The following is a 19,505-nucleotide window of genomic DNA, read 5'->3' on the forward strand; positions in this document are numbered from 1 at the left end:
TATGTTATTTTCTCATAAAAATATGTATTTTCATACTCTACATTATATATTATGTCCTTATATACAATAACCTTATTTATACCCAAATATTCAAAAAATACACATGTACTCTTTTTGTAAACAATATACATCCCCAGTACATATAATTTATAACTCGTATTAATTACTTTCCTTTACGATGAGTATATCCACATACTATTATTTTTTTGAAACACGTACCATACATATACTACTTTATTTCCATTAATTCCCTTGGTCGTCTTTACATTATATGCATCTATATAGTACTATCATGTCATCAATAACTATTTTTAGTTACCCATGATATACATATCACATATATACGTTATTTTCTTATAAAAAAAAATATATCTTCTTATTCTATATTATACATACTATTCTTACATAAAAGAAATGTCATGCATATTTTTCTCGCGCATGCATTAGCATTAACTACTTCCTTTATGAATATACATTTACTCACATAGTTATAATTACTTTAAAACCTCTTTTTTTATACAAATAGTTTTGAGAGAGTAGTTTCTTTTCCGCAATTCTTTAAATAGGTAATAATAAATAATAAATAATTAAATAGCCCCCCGCTAATGTTAATTAAGCTGAGTTTAAAGACTGTCTTCGGATAGGCTCTGAGGGATGCTTAACACCTTTTTCTCGGAGTAAATAAAACCCTTACCTAGAATCTTGCAGGTTTCAAAGACTAAAAATGGAGTTTACATTTTTTTTACAAATGGTTTCCTAATATTTCCTAAAATTAGGTGGCGACTCTGAAAATTTGCAAAACCAAAAGAAATATAGTCATAAGTTGTGAACTAGTTTTAATCTGTTAAAAATATGGCATAACACCATGTTAATTCATTATAGGAATAGCTTCCCTTAGAAGAAAAAGTCACCATTTGGAATTTCAGCAGATGGAGTTCTTAGATATCAAGACAGATTATGTGCTTTCGATGTCACAGGGTTACGTCGCCAAATTTTGGGGGATGCCCATTGTTCCCATCATTCTGTTCATCCGAAAGCGACAAAGATGTATCATGATCTTAAGTCCATTTATTGGTGGGATGAAATGAAGAAAGACATAGCAGAGTTCGTAGCTTAATGTCCTAACTATTAGTAAGTAAAGACTGAACATCAGAAGCCCGGGGGACTATTACAAGCTATTGAAATTCTGACTTGGAAATGGAAAGTAATTGATATGGATTTCATTACCGGCTTGCCTCGTTCTCAGCGCAAGCATGAATCCATAAGGTCAATCGTGGATAGACTTACGAAATCAACTCATTTTCTACCTGTCAGAACTACTTATTCAGCTGAAGATTATGCAACCATTATATCAGAGAGATAGAACGACTCCATGGTGTCCCGATATCCATTATCTCCGACAGAGGTACGTAGTTTACAACTATCTTCTGGAGGTCTTTTCAAGATGGTTTGGGGACATAGGTGAGTCTTAGCATAGCTTTTCACCTCCAGACTGATGGGCAAGCCGAGCACACTATTCAAACCCTCGAATATATGTTGAGAGCATGTGTGTTAGATTTCAGAGTCAGCTGGGACGATCATTTTCCACTCATTGAGTTTGCATATAACAATAGTTATCATTCCAGTATTCAGAATACTCCGTATGAAGCTTTATATAGGCAGAAGTGTAAATCACCAATCGGATGGTTCGAAGTGGGAAAGGCTAAACTAGTAGGGCCAGATTTGGTTTAGCAGGCAGTGGAGAAAGTTAAGGTTATATAGGACTGATTATTGACAGCCCAAAGTCAACAAAAGTCCTATGCAGACAATCGCGAACGAGATTTGGAATTCCGAGTCAATGACTGAGCATTCTTGAAGGTATCACCTATGAAGGATGTAATGAGATTTGGTAAGAAAAGTAAGCTTAGTCCTCAATACATTGGGCCTTACAAGATTGTAAGCAAAGTGGGCCAAGTAGCCTATGAGCTATATTTACCTTCAGAATTGGAAACAGTCCATCTGATTTTCCATGTGTCAATGCTTCGCAAGTGCATTGGAGATCCTTCCAGAATTGTACTGGCAAATGATGTTCAGGTCACCGAACAATTATCCTACGAAGAAGTCCCTATTGCAATCCTAGATAGGCAAGTTCGGAGGCTAAGAACTAAAGATGTAGCTTCAATTAAAGTCCTACGGAGAAACAAGACTAAAGAAGAAATGACTTGGGAAGCTGAAGAAAATATGAAGTCCAGGTATCGACACTTATTTCCATTACCAAAGAGGGTTCAAGAAGAAACACCACTGTCTTCAGGTGCGTAATACTTTCTTTTTTATGATTCCTTAGTCGTGTGGGACATTATGAATGTTGATATTATTGTAGCCCTGTGAGGCATTATATATTCTAGGTTGTTGTGACAGGATGGTAGGAATATAGTTACAGGGAAAACTCTGGCAAAATTTATGTAGAATCCCTAAGAATTTAACATTCGGGGACGAATGTTCTCAAGGGGGGAGAATGTTAAACCCCGTATTTTATAAGGTAAGTTTCTCCATAAGATAGCCGACGTGAAGTTAGTACATGGGGTTTTTGTCAAGGTTATAATAAGATTCTACATAATTATCCCACATATGAGGGAGTTTAAGTTTTGTATGGCAAGTATTGGAAGATTGGAGGCGAAATAAACCAGAAAAATCTAAGTTTTTGCAGTAGAGCAATTCGACGGTCAAGTCGACAGACCGTCGACGGGTCGTCGACCTTCCCGTCTAAAACCTCTCCCAGTTTCAGAGGATGTCACAGTTCGACGGTACGAGCCAACGAACAGTCGGCTGGTTGACGAATAGTCGACCCTGCCGTCGAACCGCAGTCCGTGGAAATTTTCTCTCTCCTATATATATTAAGAGAAATTCAAGTAAGAATCAAGCTTTGAAACCCTAATCTAGTCCATGAGTGATGATGACCTTTGCTCCTAAGTTAATTTTTATGGTGCTTTTGGGTTGAAACAATGTTATGGAGCTAGCGTTCAAGATTAAGGTATGTTCTCTCTTTCTTCTTTCTTATATTGAGTTAAGTTGGAGATTAATAAGTCATAAAAGTGAAGGAAATTGTGGTAGGAAAGGTTATGGGTCATTGTGTTATAATTTTTGGTTGTGAATGAAACTTGGAAGGAAGTTTTGGATTATTTTAGGTGTAAATTGTATATAGCTTCCTAGTTATGGAGTTTGTTGATGTTGTTATTGTTGTTGGGAGTTGATTTGGAATTTGGTGGAAGTCAATAAAATAGGGGAAGTGCTACCCAAATCCCGCTAACCCATTAGCTACTTTAGTTTGAACTTATGAGTGATACCAAGACTTAACCTTAGTGTAAATCCTCTTTAATGTTGATTTGCGAGCTTGGCAGGAGAACGTTAAGTAGTTAAGGGAACTTAAAGGTATGTTAAGGCTAACCCTTTCTTTATAAAGGTATGATTCTCTTATTGTGACCCCATACATGATATCCATAATATTCTTATTCTTCAAAATGCTAGAAACTCATGATTCTAAGTGCTCTCCATGATCATGTGATTCCATTTCTAGAGATGCCAAAGCTTATAGTTTTGATGTCATTATGATGTTATTGAGCTTGTTTCATGTTTATTGATTTTATTCATTGTTGTTGATCTCACCGTATGATAATTATTCTTTCAAGGTGAGATATGGCAATGATGATGATTCCATAATGATAATCGGAGGTTATCGACCTTACGTCACTCCGATGGACTTATAGCTTTTATTGGGCTCTCATGCATGCTTTATATATATGTATGAATTTTCTCACACCGCGCTGCACTATAGTCGGCCGGGCAGGCACGTAGATGTGCACACCACTGCAGTGGATAGATTATGATGTTACCCCGGATGCGGGATGCCCCGGACGCGGGATGATATGATAAATGGATCAGATTGCATGTTCCGCAGTGATACATATACATATATATATATATAGTATGAAAATGCTTCTTTTTTTTTAAAAGCTAAGCATGCATGACATCCGCCGTAAGAGGCATCCAGATGTGCAGGTTATCTCTCTTATCTCATGTTACTTTCCATATCTTGATTATGTCATTATGCATGCCTTCCATACTCAGTACATTGCTCGTACTAACGTCCTTTTTTTATGGTTGTTACGTTCATGCCCGCAGGTAGGCAGGTAGATGGACCGGATCCTTAGACAGCTTCATCAGCGTTTGCACAGAAGTGCTCCATTTGTTTTGGAGTTACAGTTTAGCTAGTATTATTCTTTTGTGTACATATAGGCATGGTGGGGTCCTGTCTCGTCCTTAATTTTGTTTTGTACTCTTTATAGAGGCTCGTTGACAGATGTGTAGGGCTAGATGTTCAGTGACCCCAGTGGTTACTATCTTTGTATATCTTTTGATAGCCTTGTCAGCTTGTACATATGGCATGATTTATGATATTTATAAGTTAGCCACGTGGTCCACCTATGTTATAAGTATGAGAGGTATGCTAAGAGGTTCTCGGTAGGTTAGCTCCGGGTACTCATCATGGCACTCCGTTTGAGTCGTGACAGAGTCGTCCTAGAAAGAGAAGAGAGTATACATTTCTTACTTCAAGAAATACAATGTATCATGCTTCTTATCATAATACTAATGTTTCATATTCTCAATATTGTTATGATATAAAAGGTAAGAGGTAATTATTGGTAAGTGATGGAACTAAAGGAAATGCAATGTTTCAAGGAAGAAGAGACCCAAAGAGGCGAATTCTTGAGACGAAAGTCAATCTACTTGGTAGTGCGGGATATGTCCTTATGTTTGATGATGGTAGCTATGACAACTACCTTGACCCTCAAGCGGTTTAAGAATTGGGTATAGAATGCGTGATGAAACAAAACCCTTACTATCATCAAAGAGGGTACTTGGTTGATAGGAGCGCAAATGTGCTCTTTACCTGTGTAAACTACCAAGAGGAAAATTGGTGTGATGTACTTCTACTAGACAATTGTCACTTGTGTTTGGAAAATCCTTGGTTCCAAGAACATAGGATTCCATACGAGCAAGAATGGTACAAGTATATAGTGGACAAAAATGGGAGATTGCTTTTACCACCCATTCTCCCTAAAGAAGAAGCAAGTCAAGTGGACCTTTCCTATGGTGAATGATCTCGAATAGTCACAATTAGAAAGGATAGACCAAGAGCTCAAAGTAATGGGAGAACATTTCCACCTTATGAGGAAACGCTTACGCAAGGAGCAACAAATGAAAGAAGAAAAAGCCACTCCTTGTGAAGCGAAATGGAAGCTAGAGGTGAAGGATTCACCCAACCCTTCTCAAAGAATACTTGACACTTGTCCCAACTCCAATGACATTGAGAGAGAAAATATTTATAGGAGTAAGAGAGTGAAAAGTGACAACTCTAGAGGTGAAAAAAGAGAGGTTGTGAGGAGTGATGTGAGAGGGTTGTCACAATCTAATCCTAACTTTTGTAACTTTTCGTTCTTCTCTAGTTGTCTTGAAGATGGTACAGGTATTCTTGTAAGCAAACTGAATGATGAGCCTCAAACTTTGAAAGTTCATGAGGTAGTTGAATGCTTCCCGAAGGAGCAAATGGACTCCAAAGTTGAAAACGAGGGTAAAGATGCACTTCAAGGTAAAATAGCTAAACTTAACACTCCAAAATGATGTGATTGATCATGTTGTTGAATAGAGTGTGAATGATATCTTGTCCTTATATGAGCTTAATGAGTCTTTACCAGGTGTTGAGCTTAGTTCTTTAAAGCTCATTGACGATGTTGGTGATAGGGGTGTTCTAACACTAGTTGATCCTATTGATGACTGAATTAATCCTTCTTGTGCTTCAATTTGTGGCCACCTAATTTTGACACTTGTGATTTAAATGTTAGTGCATTGTCATGTGATTTGATAGCTCACACACTAGTTGATCCTAGCGATGACCGAATTGATTCTTCTAGTGAGATTGATTTGTGTCCAACTAGTGTGGATACTTGTGATGATTAATTTGTTTGCTATGATAGTCCACAAATTGAGGAACTTTATGATGTACTTAATGACCCTCAAATTAGTGATGATGTTGATGTAATTGATCTTGTCGATAGTCATGTAAATGAAAATGCGTTGAAAGGTGACATTTGCCTTTTTGAGAATAAGATTGCATGCTTTGACTCTTCATTGTTCATTAATTCTTCTCTCCTTAACGGTAATGTCTTATTTGATGTTGACATGACTTGTGGAATTAATGTACCTAGTGGGATGTATGGTAATGTTGACTTGGAGGCTACAAAGTGTTTTGTAACCCACTATGGGATGATGATGTGCTTGGTCATGATGACAAGCATGGGGTGGATGAAGTTTTTGACACCATCCCCGATGACGAAGAGTTCTTCTTGAGGGTTTGTGACCCACTTGATAGATCAACGTCGAATTTGGAGAAATCTTTCGAAAGTGAGTGCCCTTTAAAGAAGGGGAGCAATGTGCACGGAAAGGAACCTACATTTTGGAAGGACTATGCTAGATCTTCTAGCCTAAATGGTGCGGAGATGCTATTCGAAGCTTGGCATAGATTCCATGAGCTTAAAGAGAAAATTTTGTCTTTTAATAAACTTGATTATTTGATTGAGTTGTTTGTGAAGTTTCCTTAAAGGAGGAGTCTTGGAGAGTCTAACCATTGGAGGAGGACTCATTGGGCAACAATTTGGTATAAAGTCACAGCTTGTACTTCCTTCAAGGACGGTATGTATTCGTGTCTCATGCTTATTCATGGGCTTTCTAAAGCTATGGAGGTACATTCTAAAGCCATGGCGGTAACTTCTTTGCGTGATGAGTATAGTAGAAGCGCTTCTATCAAATCATGTGATTCTATTCCAGTGTTATTACTTGACTTCATTATGGGCTTGCGTAGAATATGTGAGCAAAATAGTGTGGGGAATACCTTTGTATTTGACCCCGGTGTTGACTTAGGAGTGATTCCTTTCATGAGGTGGGCTTGTGTAGTGATTAGACCCTTGACTTGGGATGGGCTTGCTTGTGAAATTACACTTAGCCATGAAGGATATTACTTGTTTCTTAAGGGGAGACATGTGCTCTTTGATTGCTAGGGCCAATGAGAACTTGCATGCTTGTTTTCCTAAATGCATTGGATCCTTTGATTTACCCTTTTGTCAAAATGTCTTGAATAGCCAAGTGTCATGGGCATTATTTTGATACTTACACTTTCTTGATCTTTATGATGCTTGGTTATATCATAAAAGCGAGCCATTTAGTGTGTTGGTTACATGCTTTTCTTACTTTAGGTATTATCATTTGACTTATGATGATTACCTTGTGTGTTTTGTGAGGGGGTGTGTGCTCATTATCTCCAATATTTTGCAAGGTTTGGATTCGAGGACAAATCCTTTTCAAGAAGGGAAGGATGATATGATCTTGAGGAGCACGTATGATTCAATTTGCTTCACCCGAGGCCGACCAAAGGAACTCCAATCCCTACAAGCCATGTTAATGCAAAAAGAGTCCTTGGAGACCTTTGAGAAGCTTCTTAGGTGAGCGTATAATGTATGGATGATTGCTTAGTCATGTGGAGTGAAGATAAGACAGAGGGGAACGATGGTGGCTAGCCTTACAAAGAGCCTATTCTCTAAATTTAAGCCATCATCCATAAAGAAGACTACCAAACAAGGCCCTTATTTCATTAAGGGTATTTTTGTAATAACTAGCCTAGTCTTCTTTAGCATAGTAGTATAAATACTACACTTAGTTATTTCATTACTTATATTATGTTGAATTGAGATGAATACTCTAAATTGAGTAATAGTTTGTTTGGTAGACTTAGTGCTAATCTAGTGTTAGTGATAGTTAATCATGCTGGATTTCATTGTTGGCTATTGAACCCATTTTCCATTGATTTCATGAAGAGTTGTTCATTTGTGGATATCACTTGAATTTCTCTTGCCTTGATTTCAAATAGCATAGGTTCTTTTAGATTGAATTTCATATATCCAAGTTTGCCCATAAATCCAATCCTAACTGGGTCTTGCTTCTATCCCTCTATTCTCATCCCAATTTTTTCACTTCTCATCTTTAATTTCTTTTCATTTTTAGTTTCCGCGCATTTATTTTTTGAATTCGAGTCTTCCACAAGCTGAATCTTATCACTACTATCTTCAAGATTGACTCGGCTATTTTGTAAGACTTATAATATCGTGGTATGCTCTTAAGTAGGCTGGAGTGATGTTCGGTTGGTAGTGGTGATTGTGACTTTGAAATGGAATATGGGAATTGAGGAAGTAAGGTGAGTCATGGGTGATCTTGAGTCGGAAGTAGTAAGGTACATCTTCAGAAAAGGAAAGGACTCACACTTACAACAGCGTGACTATTTGAATCACGTACGGGTTATGGTGATAGTATATTATATCTTTCAGATAGAGTGTAAAGATGATAAGTATGATTGAGGAAAGAAGTCTATGGACAATTCGACATGGGGTATGGCAAGTGCTATAGGACTTTGCGGATAATGATACAAGAGGTGCATATATTGGATGACGTGTGTGGCAAGTTTGATGTGGAGAGTTATATAATACCAAGGTGGGTAATTTCATGGCATCGTTGAATGAGTGGGCTAAATTTAATTGATAAGAAGAAATAGTTATGATGGAAAGTTGAGGGTATAATTTTGAGGTAAGACTATGTCAGTGGTAGCAGTTTGTGTCGAAATGATGGTTAGATAGTATGGTGAAGTATTTCGAATACGAAAGACTTGAGAGTAATTGGGTGTTAAAGGCACATGGATTATAAGACTTGATAATTCTGGATTTGCTAAGGGTATAATCGGGTATTACACTCATAGATTTGATGGTTGTGAAAGATGAAGTCCGGAGCCATAGGCCTTACATTCGAGTATTAGGGATTATGAACGAGTTTAGTGAAAGTGAAAGGAGGAGAGTTCGATGTAATTAGATTCCATTAAGTTATTGTATTTGGGTGACTAGTGCAAGTTAAGGAATAGGAAGCTATAAAGTCATAAGGTATAGTTCATCAATGCTCGATTAACGACTCAGGAAATTTTTGGCTTATAAGGTTGGGATCGACAGACCGAGGGTGAGTATTCAGGTAAAACAATAAGATTGGGTCACCACAAACTTATGGAAGACTTACGGACCATATTAGAAAAATTTCGAGATAGTTCGGATGATCATTGGTGACATTTAGGGAAAGGTGCATTAGAACTGGATCAGGTTCGTGCATCTAATGCCGGGTAATTTATGGATATACTACCAGAAGATTTATGGCTTTTTGAGTAACTCATATCTAAAGATTTGATAGATTTTGGCTCGGGGTAGAGGTAAGGCAGGTTTACCAGGTGTTATTGGAGGTAAGAGGAGATTTGATAATATTTTTTTAATGGCAGTCTTACGGGCATTTCTAATGGTCTGCGCAGATACTTGGTGATGTTTTGACGAGGCACAAATGGTTATGAGAGGTCTTTGGGTTGACCAGTTGACTTTTATAGATTTGGCACGGCAAGGTAAGCTCTAGGGTGAGGCGTGTAGGATGATATTTGAAGACTTATGAGAAACGGAATAGTTGGAAGACGATTCAGTAGCTTCAGCTCGATGAAATGAAACTAAAAGAATTGGAATTTGCACAATCGGCTCAGATAAGATCAGTCTTGATGGAACTACTTAGAATTTTCTCTGATAAAGCAAGGATTATTTTCGGGCAAAAGAAAGTCGTGATTTGGGCTTGTGGTGTGCGTCTGCATGTTTCTAAGGAATCTTGGGGTGAAGGACGACCTTGGAAGGTGAAAGAAAGATTAGTAGAATAAGAATATTTTACGGGTACAAAATGGGCAATGATTTGTGGCTACATCTAAAGGATTGTGTTGTTTAGGGTGATATGTGTGGAACCAATCGATCTCGTTCAGAGGTATGGTTATAATGACATCAAGAGACTCAAGCGGAGTCAGTTCTGATTTTAGAGGATCGGCTGTGAAAGGAGTATGAGGACCAAAAGGTTCGAGATTTGGAGTTCATGGTTAGTGATCAGGTTCTGTTAAAGGTTTCACCCATGAAGGGTGTGATGCGATTTAGGAAGAATGGCACGTTGAGCCCGAGGGTTATCGGCTACTTTGAGATTCTTCGTCGTGTCGATGAGGTGGATTATGAGTTAGATTTGCCACCATCCAGTGTTCTATGTATCTATGTTGAATAAATATCACTCAAACATTAGGACTCAATGTTGTTTGATCATACTGTCCTTCGAGGAAAAGCCGGTAGCCAAATTGGACCGGCTGGTTAGAAAGTTGAGATCAAAAGAGATAGCTTCAGTTAAGGTGCAATGGAAGCACCGTCCAGTTGAGGATACAACTTGGAAGACTGAGTCCGATATGCATACCATATATCCTAGCTCTTAGTCGATTCAGGTACCTTTCTTTCATTCCACTTCTTCTCCATTCGAGGATGAACGGTTATTTAAATAGTTTCTGATGTAATGACCCATTTGGTCGTTTAGCCATTTTATTGATTGCGCCTGATGACCTTTGCCCTAGCTCTGTTAAAGCATGTTTGACTTGTTGGTATGGGTGGAACGGTCCCCGAGGTAGTCAGGCGAGTCTTGGTTGAAAATTGAGGAAATGAGAGGCTTAAAGTGAAAACTTTTGATAAATAGTTGACTTTTGGGTAAACAAACCTTTTTGAGATTTTTGTCGATTCCATGAGGTCCGAAGAGTTGTTTATAACTTCGTGGGGTGGTTAGTTTGGTTGCCGAGACGCTAAGGAGAGTTTTGGCCGCTTGGTTGGAAACTTGATATTGGGGTTTTGGGGTTTGACCGGGTCAAGATGAGCTATGTTGGGAATTGCGAGGGCACGGGTGAGTTCGTAGCGTCTTTTAACAATTGAATGCATATTTGGTTTGTATCTGGGAGGTCTCGGATAGATGTCGCGTTTTAGGTTGAACTTGGTGAAAAACTAGATTTTTGTTGATTTCTAGTGTCCCACTTCTGCGGACATGTATTCGCCTCTGTGGGACTTGGCCCGCGGACATGAGGATGTGAGGTGTCAAGTGGCTCCGCGTATGAGAGCGACTCTTCGCGGAGGCGAGTCCTCATCTACGAACAAGGTATCTTCAATGCAAGAATCGCTAAATAGAAACCTTATATCTTTCCCAATTTCAAACCAATCTTTCAATTGAAAAAAAATCAAAACCTAGAGAGTGTTGTGGGCGATTTGCAGAGCTTTAGAGTGATTTCGTTCTTTGAGTGAAGAGTTTGTTATAGTGATTTCTTCCTTTGAGTGCAGAGTTTGTTACAGGATCCACATCTAAGCCTCATGAGTAACCCGATGCCTACTCCATGAGATTCCTGTCACGACCCAAATCGATGAGTCACGACGAGTGCCTGACCTCTATTAACCAAACACCCTTATAACTATACCTGGATCTCACTGAATGACAGCGTGGCCCATATAAGACCTGTAAATGAACTATACTGACTCTTGCAAGAACAACATCATGAACTAGGCATCAAGAACTTACAACCACCTATAAATATATATATATATAAAACAACAGTGCAAGCCGACTAGGCTGCCACATATGCTATACACCAAAAGAATAAGAGTCGACAAGGCTACCCAACACCCCAACTATCTACAGACTTCTAATAGAATGCAAAGCTATAGAAAGGACGGGACAGGGCCCCGTCATACCCATATATATATATATATATATATACATATCAAAATAGCATACTAAAAATAGACTGCAGCTCCGAACCAAGTGGAGCGCACTACTGCCGCTGGGTGGGCATCCTACTGAGCTGGACCGCCGGTCTGTCTACCTGAACCTGCGGGCATGAACGCAACCCCCTGAGCAATAGGGGAGTCAGTACGGGTAATGTATCGAGTATGTAAAGCGTAAGAACAACATGTACATAAGAATCATGAAAAGTATCTGAAACATGAAAGCTAAACTCAATATCTGATAATGCCTCTGCGGCGGATGATATGCATGCTCTCTTTTAATAATCATATGTATATATATAGTATATTTGTTGACACTGTGGAACGTAACAGCCCGATCCATATCTTATGTCATCCCACGTCTGTAGTAATCTCATAAGCTGCCCACTGCAGTGGTGTACACATCTACATGCCTGCCCGGCCGATTCTAGCGCGGCGCAGTGTGAGAAAATACATACATATAAATAAATGCATGAGAGACTCAGAAAAGAATACTCTGAACTACTCTGGGAAACATAAGATCTCTGGAAGCCATAGATATAAAACATAGTAAATCAAGGATATGATGAACGCTATACAATCTAGGAGTAGAGTCTTTGGAACTCGCTCGCTTACTTTGTTCGTTCATATGATAAAGATCATGCCAAAAGAATAAAAGGGGCACCTTAACATACCTCGAAGCGTACGTAATCGTCCAACGTCTACTTCTCGAACTCATAAGTCTATAATCAAGATAGAATAGGCCATAATTAGACCATTTACATCACTTACTATCCAATTCAAACACGAAAGGAACTTAACGAATTTCAGACATATCTCCTTTGTAAACTTAACAATCCCTCAATTTCCAATTCAACCCAAACATCCACAATAACATCATCAAAAACAACAACAACATCATATGGCAACATCAACAAGTAATAATCTCTCCAAAATTCTAATTAAAATCAGCCCACAAGGCAACCATATCAACAAACTAGGTTATGTCTCCACAACACCATTTCTTTCACCTTAAACTACTAAAATTTTTGATAGTTAACTCAAACACAAAGGTATGTATCATATAAATACCTTGAAGGGACTAGAACTCCAAAAATCAAACTTCAGCTCCAACTCTAAAACTCAACAACTTCAATGGAACCCTAGGAACAACTTTCCTTCCACTAGCTCGGGTTCACGGGGCTCGGATCTTGCTAATTCCTCTAATTGGATAGGAAATATTGAGAGGAAATATCTTAGGTTTCCTTTGATTTTGGGAATGAAAATGAGGAATTAAAATGTGAGGCCTCATATATATAAGTGGAACAAGAAAGTTCCAGCGGTGCGGGTTGACGGGAGGGTCGATAGCGCGTCGACGTGCTCCTTCTATCTCCACCTGAAATTTCAGGAGCCACAGCACTTCGACGGCTCGTCGACGTAACGACGGCCCGTCAAAGAAGACTGATTTCTACAGATTTTCCTGAGTCGCTCCTACTCACGTCTATTCGATTCGTTTAACTTATAATCCTATCGTATTGCAAGGAAAATATACGGGCACTATGGTATACGCGAGGTAAGGCACTTAATATCTCAAAAACTCAGGTAGGGATCTCCATACTAAAGGTATCAACCACTAGGAAGCCATGGACTTTCTTACGACGAAAATGAGAGGCGTAACATTCTCTCCCTCCCCCCCCTCCTTAGAAACATTCGTCTTCGAATGTTCATACAAGTCATAGGTTATAAAAATTTCGACAGAGTCTCCCTTGTAGATATACCAATCCAACCTGTACACAGCAACCTAAAATCATGCCACACACGACCAATCACAAAGCTACACAAAATAGTAACAACCATAGCCTCACACAACTAAAATAAAGTAGCCATAAGTATATCACATACCTGAAGTCTGAACCTCCTCAGAAGATGAAAATAGATGTAGATATCTGGTCTTCATATCATTTTGTGCTTCCCATGTCATCTCTTCAACATTATTATTCCTCCAAAGCACTTTAACAGAAGCCACATCCTTAGTTCGTAATCGACGAACTTGTCTATCTAATATAGCCACTGGGGTCTCCTCGTATGATAACTGCTCGGTCACCTGGATATCATCTACTGGTACAATTCTCGAGGGATCTCCTATACACTTACGGAGCATGGACACATGGAATACCGAATGTACAGACTTCAGCTCAGAAGGTAGCTTTAACTCATATGCTACTCTACCCACTGTGCGAATGATTCTATATGGCCCAATGTATCGAGGGCTCAACTTAACCCTCTTGCCGAATCTCATCACTCCCTTCATAGGTGAGATCTTCAGGAAAACCCAATCGCCCACCTCAAACTCTAGCTTACACCGCCGATTATCTGTATAGGATTTCTGTCGACTCTGTGCTGCTAGTAATCTTTCTTGAATCACTTTCACTTTGTCAACCGCTTGTTGTATTAAATATGGGCCTACTAGCTGATTCTCTCCAACATCAAACCATCCTATGGGTGATCTACATCTCCGCCCATATAAGGACTCATAAGGAGCCATCTGAATGCTAGAATGGTAACTGTTATTATGTGCAAACTCAATAAAAGGCAAATAATCATCCCAGATACCTCGGAAGTAAATCACACATGCTCTCAACATATCCTCAAGTGTATGTATAGTATGCTCATCTTGTCTATCTGTCTGCGGATGAAATGCAGTACTAAGACTCACCTGAGTCCCCAATCCATTCTGAAAAGATCTCCAGAAGTTAGCCGTGAACTGTGCCCCTCTATCTGAAATAATGGCTGTAGGAACACTATGAAGTCCTAAAATCCCTCTACAGTAGGGCCTCGCATAATCCTCAGCTGAATAAGAAGTTCTGACAGGCAAAAAGTGGGCTGACTTTGTAAGCCTATCAACTATGACCTATATTGAATCATACTTTCACCGAGTACGGGGCAAACCTGTAATGAAATTCACATTAATTACCTCCCATTTCCTTGTTAGAATCTCAATAGCCTGCAATAAACCTTCGGGCTTCTGGTGTTCTATCTTGACTTGTTGACAATTTGTACACTGAGCGACAAACTCCGCTATGTCCCTCTTCATACCATTCCACCAATACAGTCCCTTGATATCATGGTACATCTTTGTTGTGCCTAGGTGAATAGAATAATGAGAATAGTGGGATTCCCCCATAACCTGCCGACGAAGCCCTGCAACATTAGGAACGCACAATCTACCTCGATATCTGACTACTCCATCCCCTGAGATCACAAAGGGCGTCTTTTCTTTCTGAGAAGCCGTATCTCGGTAATGAACTAGAATGGGGTCTTCATATTGACGTTCCTTTATCTCAGCTACCAAAGATGACACCGCTGTGTCTTGAAGAGTAACTGCTGTATCACCTGAGTCTAGCAACCGAACTCCAAGGCTAGCTAACTGACAAACTTCACGGACTATCTTCCTTTTCACTGGATGCACATATGACAGGATACCCATGGATTTACGACCAAGAGCATCGGCTACTACATTGGCCTTTCCAGGATGGTACAGAATATCAACATCACAGTCCTTTAGCAACTGTAGCCATCGCCTCTGACGTAAGTTCAAGTCTTTCTACTTAAAGATGTACTGGAGGCTCTTATGGTCAGTATAGATATCAACGTGGACACCGTATAAGTAGTGCCTCAACATTTTCAAGGCATGGATCACTGCAAGTAGCTCAAGATCATGAGTTGAATAATTCTTCTCGTGCTTCCTCAGTTGTCTAGAAGCATAAGCAATAACCTTAATATGTTGCATCAATACACATCCCAATCCAATACCTAAAGCATCACAATATATTACATAGCCCTCTGTTCCCTCTGGAAGAGTCAAAACGGGTGCTGAGGTCAACTTGTTCTTCAATGTCTAAAAACTCCGCTCACATGCGTCCGTCCACTGGAACTTAGCTGATTTTTGAGTCAGTTTGGTCAACGGGCTGAAAGAGAAGAAAATCCTTCTACGAACCTCCTATAATATCCTGTCAGACCCAAGAAACTGCGTATCTCTTTTGGTGTCGTGGGCCTTGGCCGATTCATCACAGTCTTTTGAGTATCCACTTTAATGCCTTCATCTGAAAGAATGTGACCAAGAAAAGCCACAAAGTTCAACCAGAACTCGCACTTAGAAAACTTTGCATATAATTCTTTATCTCGTATGTTCAGGTGCTAAAGAAAAATAAACAAGAATATCATCTATAAACACGATCACAAACACATCTAGGAAGGGTCTGAATACACGATTCATCAAGTCCATGAATACAGCTGGAGCATTAGTTAACCCGAATGACATAACGCGAAACTCATAGTGCCCCCTGAATACCGTCTTCGGAATGTCCTTCTCCTTCACCCTAACTTGATGATACCCCGATCTCAAGTCTATCTTCGAAAAATATTTGGCACCCTGCAGCTGGTCAAATAAATCATCAATCCTCGGAAGTGGATACTTATTCTTTATAGTCAGTTTATTCAATTGCCTATAATCAATACACATTCGCAAGGAGCCATCTTTATTTCTCACAAATAATACAGTGCTCCCCACGGTGATGTACTGGGCCTAATAAAGCCCTTCTCGAGTAAATCCCTCAGTTGCTTCTTCAATTCTTTTAACTCTGCAGGTGCCATTCTATAAGGAAGAATGGATATCGGCTGAGTGTATGGTAATAGATCGATAGTAAAATCAATCTCTCACTTTTGCGGAATGGCTGGAAGCTCATCTAGAAATACCTCTGGGAACTCATTGACCACAGGGACATCAAAGGGCCGGTGACTCTGCTTGTACATCCTAAACTCGAACCAGGTGATAAATGTACCCCTTTTTTTTTATCATTTTGCTTGCTTTAAGGTAGGAAATAAACCTACCCCCTCGTTTTAATTTTAAACATTACCCTTCCACTCTAAAACTGGCGCGTCTAGAAACTGAAATCGAACTAATCCATACCCATAATAACATCAAAATCGATCATATCTAACTCAATCAAATCTGCTATGGTATGGCGATCACAAGCTATAACTACACAACCTCGATACACTCGCCTAGCTATGACTAGGTCACCAACTAGCGTAGATACCTCAAAAGGTTTGACCGAACTTGCCAGCAATAAATGGAGTAACATATGATAAGGTTGAACCTGGGTCAATCAGTGCATATACATCACAGGAGGAAAATGATAACATACCTGTAATAACATCAGGAGACGACTCATGATCCTGTCTACCAGCTAATGCATAAATGCGATTCTGAGGACCGCTAGAACCAGATGCTTTACCCTTTCCTCTACTACATCCTGCTGGTATTTGAGAACCGTGCCCTTAAGGGCGTTTAGATGAAGAAGAACCAGCTACGGACCCTGTAGGCTGAAAAATACCTACACCACCTCTCGATGGACACTCCCTCATCATATAACTTAGCTGGCCACAAGCATAACAAGCATCTAATCCCAATCGACACTGTCCAGAGTGTAATCTACCACGTTAGGTACACCATGGAAAAGGTGGTCTCACCTAGCCTAACTCCGATCTGTGCTGAGAGCCCGTAGCTCTGGAACTCTGGCGCGCTCCAGAATAAGAAGACCGATCAAACCCCGGGCTTGAAACCCATGGAGGTGCACTCCCTGCTGAGTGGAACGGGAATACTGCTGTCTCTGTCCTCCTCTGAACTCACCCGCAATATCTAATGATCTAGCTCTCTTGCTATGACACCGATCACACACGCTCTGTCCTCCACTGACGCTTACTATCCTCCAAAGTCTGTGCATACGCCTGTGTCACGACCCGACTAGGGGCCATGACGGGTACCCGAGGCTAACCACCGAGCACCGCTCGTACCATTACCCATCGTACACATCAAGCGTTCATTCATTAATCTTATACTCAAATCATAGGAAAACCATTTTTCACTTTGAACATAATTACCTTTATATACATAAGCCCTTCGGCTATCAAAATAATATATATACAATAAGGACATCATGAGACCATACTACCCACATATACGTATCTACGAGCCTCTACTAGAGTGCTAGACATAGGGACGGGACAGGACCCCGCCATGCCCAAAATACATATACACAAAACAATAAGCAATGGCACCTCCGGAATAATGGAGTGCTCTCAAGGCCTGCTAACAGCTCCTACGAGTCTGGATCTCCTCCCTGTTTACCTGTGGGCATGAACACAGCGTCCAAAGAAAACGGACGTCAGTACGAACATTGTACTGAGTATGTAAGGCATGAATGAAACGAACATAATAGAGAAATCGTAAGACATAAGATGAAGACATAACCTGCTTAACCTTTAAGAGTGGATGCATTTCATACATATAACATATATAATCAGTAGTATATATCGTCATAGCACATAAATCACCATATCGTATATATATACCATCATCGTTAACCCGCGTCCGGTAACCATCATCTGCCGCCCACTAGTGGTGTCATGCCCGGCCCTCTAGGCTCGGTGTAATCATAAGCAACCCGCCCGGTGACATGTCCGGTGGAATCATGCCCGGCGGTGACATGCCCGGCCATTTAGGCACGGTGGAATCGTATGCAGCCCGCCTTCGCGGTGACATGCCCGGCCATCTAGGCACGGTGGAATCGTATCATCATGTGCTCATCATAGACTTATCATTATCATACACCTCATAGACACATCATGACCTTATCATAAGCTTATCGTAACCTTATCATAAACTTAGCATCATCATACATTTATCGTTAAAACATACATTAGAACTTGAAGGCAACTATAGCTATGTCGGGGTGACGTAAGGTCGTGAACCCCCGATTACATTATGGAGTGATCATAATCATCATATCTCACCTTGAAAGGACTACCATTTTAAGGTGAGTGTACACCATGAACAACATCAAGGGATCGTAAATAGGATCATTAACTTCATGGACATCATATCTTGCTTTAGAATCTCTAGGCTTAGACTTATCATCATTATTATCGTATTCATGACATATTTCTCATCTTTATCTCATAAGAAACTCTTTATCAACGTTGACTCATAGTTTCCGGAATGTAAGAAAGTCATGGAGGGGTAGGGAAAATAATATCATAGGAATCATATAAGGATCATTAGCTTCGTAGGAATGTCATATCATGAGCTTTAGGACTCCTAGACTTAGGTTCATCATCAATATTGTCATGCTCGTAACGTATCTCTTTTCTTTATCTTGTATGAAGCTCTTTATAATCGTAGACTCATAATTTCCGATATGTAGGAAAATCATGGAAAGATAGGAGGATTCATGCCATAGGAGTCATGCCTTAGAAAGAAGGGACTAGCCTTACATACCTCTTTCGTTTAACAATTCCATCGCTTGATTGTTCTCCTTCAATGCTCACGTTTCTACCTTCAAGAGAATTCGCATTAACATTAGCTAATCGATTATATGAACGTGCTTACTAAAGCTAGAGAAAATTGGGCAGCATTTCCTTAGTTTATACAACTTTTCCTCATATCATATATCAATTCCCAAACGTCTGTAATAACATTCACAACATTATAACCAACAATCTTCATTCATCTACATTACCCACATTCCACAATTTCACTTCAATTCATCCATAATCATGGTCGTAGTATACTAGTACGTTTTCTCACATATAATGCTTATCCCATGTCCTTAATATCATTTATATCATAATCATAATCACAATATATCAAGAATCATGACTCATCCCAAGCTACTACTCAAAATCTCATTATTCTCATCTTTATAACCCATTTTCTATCTCCTTTCATAATCTAAGTCT

This window comes from Lycium ferocissimum, chromosome 7 (genome assembly GCF_029784015.1).
Source record: "Lycium ferocissimum isolate CSIRO_LF1 chromosome 7, AGI_CSIRO_Lferr_CH_V1, whole genome shotgun sequence".
Taxonomy (NCBI): Eukaryota; Viridiplantae; Streptophyta; class Magnoliopsida; order Solanales; family Solanaceae; genus Lycium; species Lycium ferocissimum.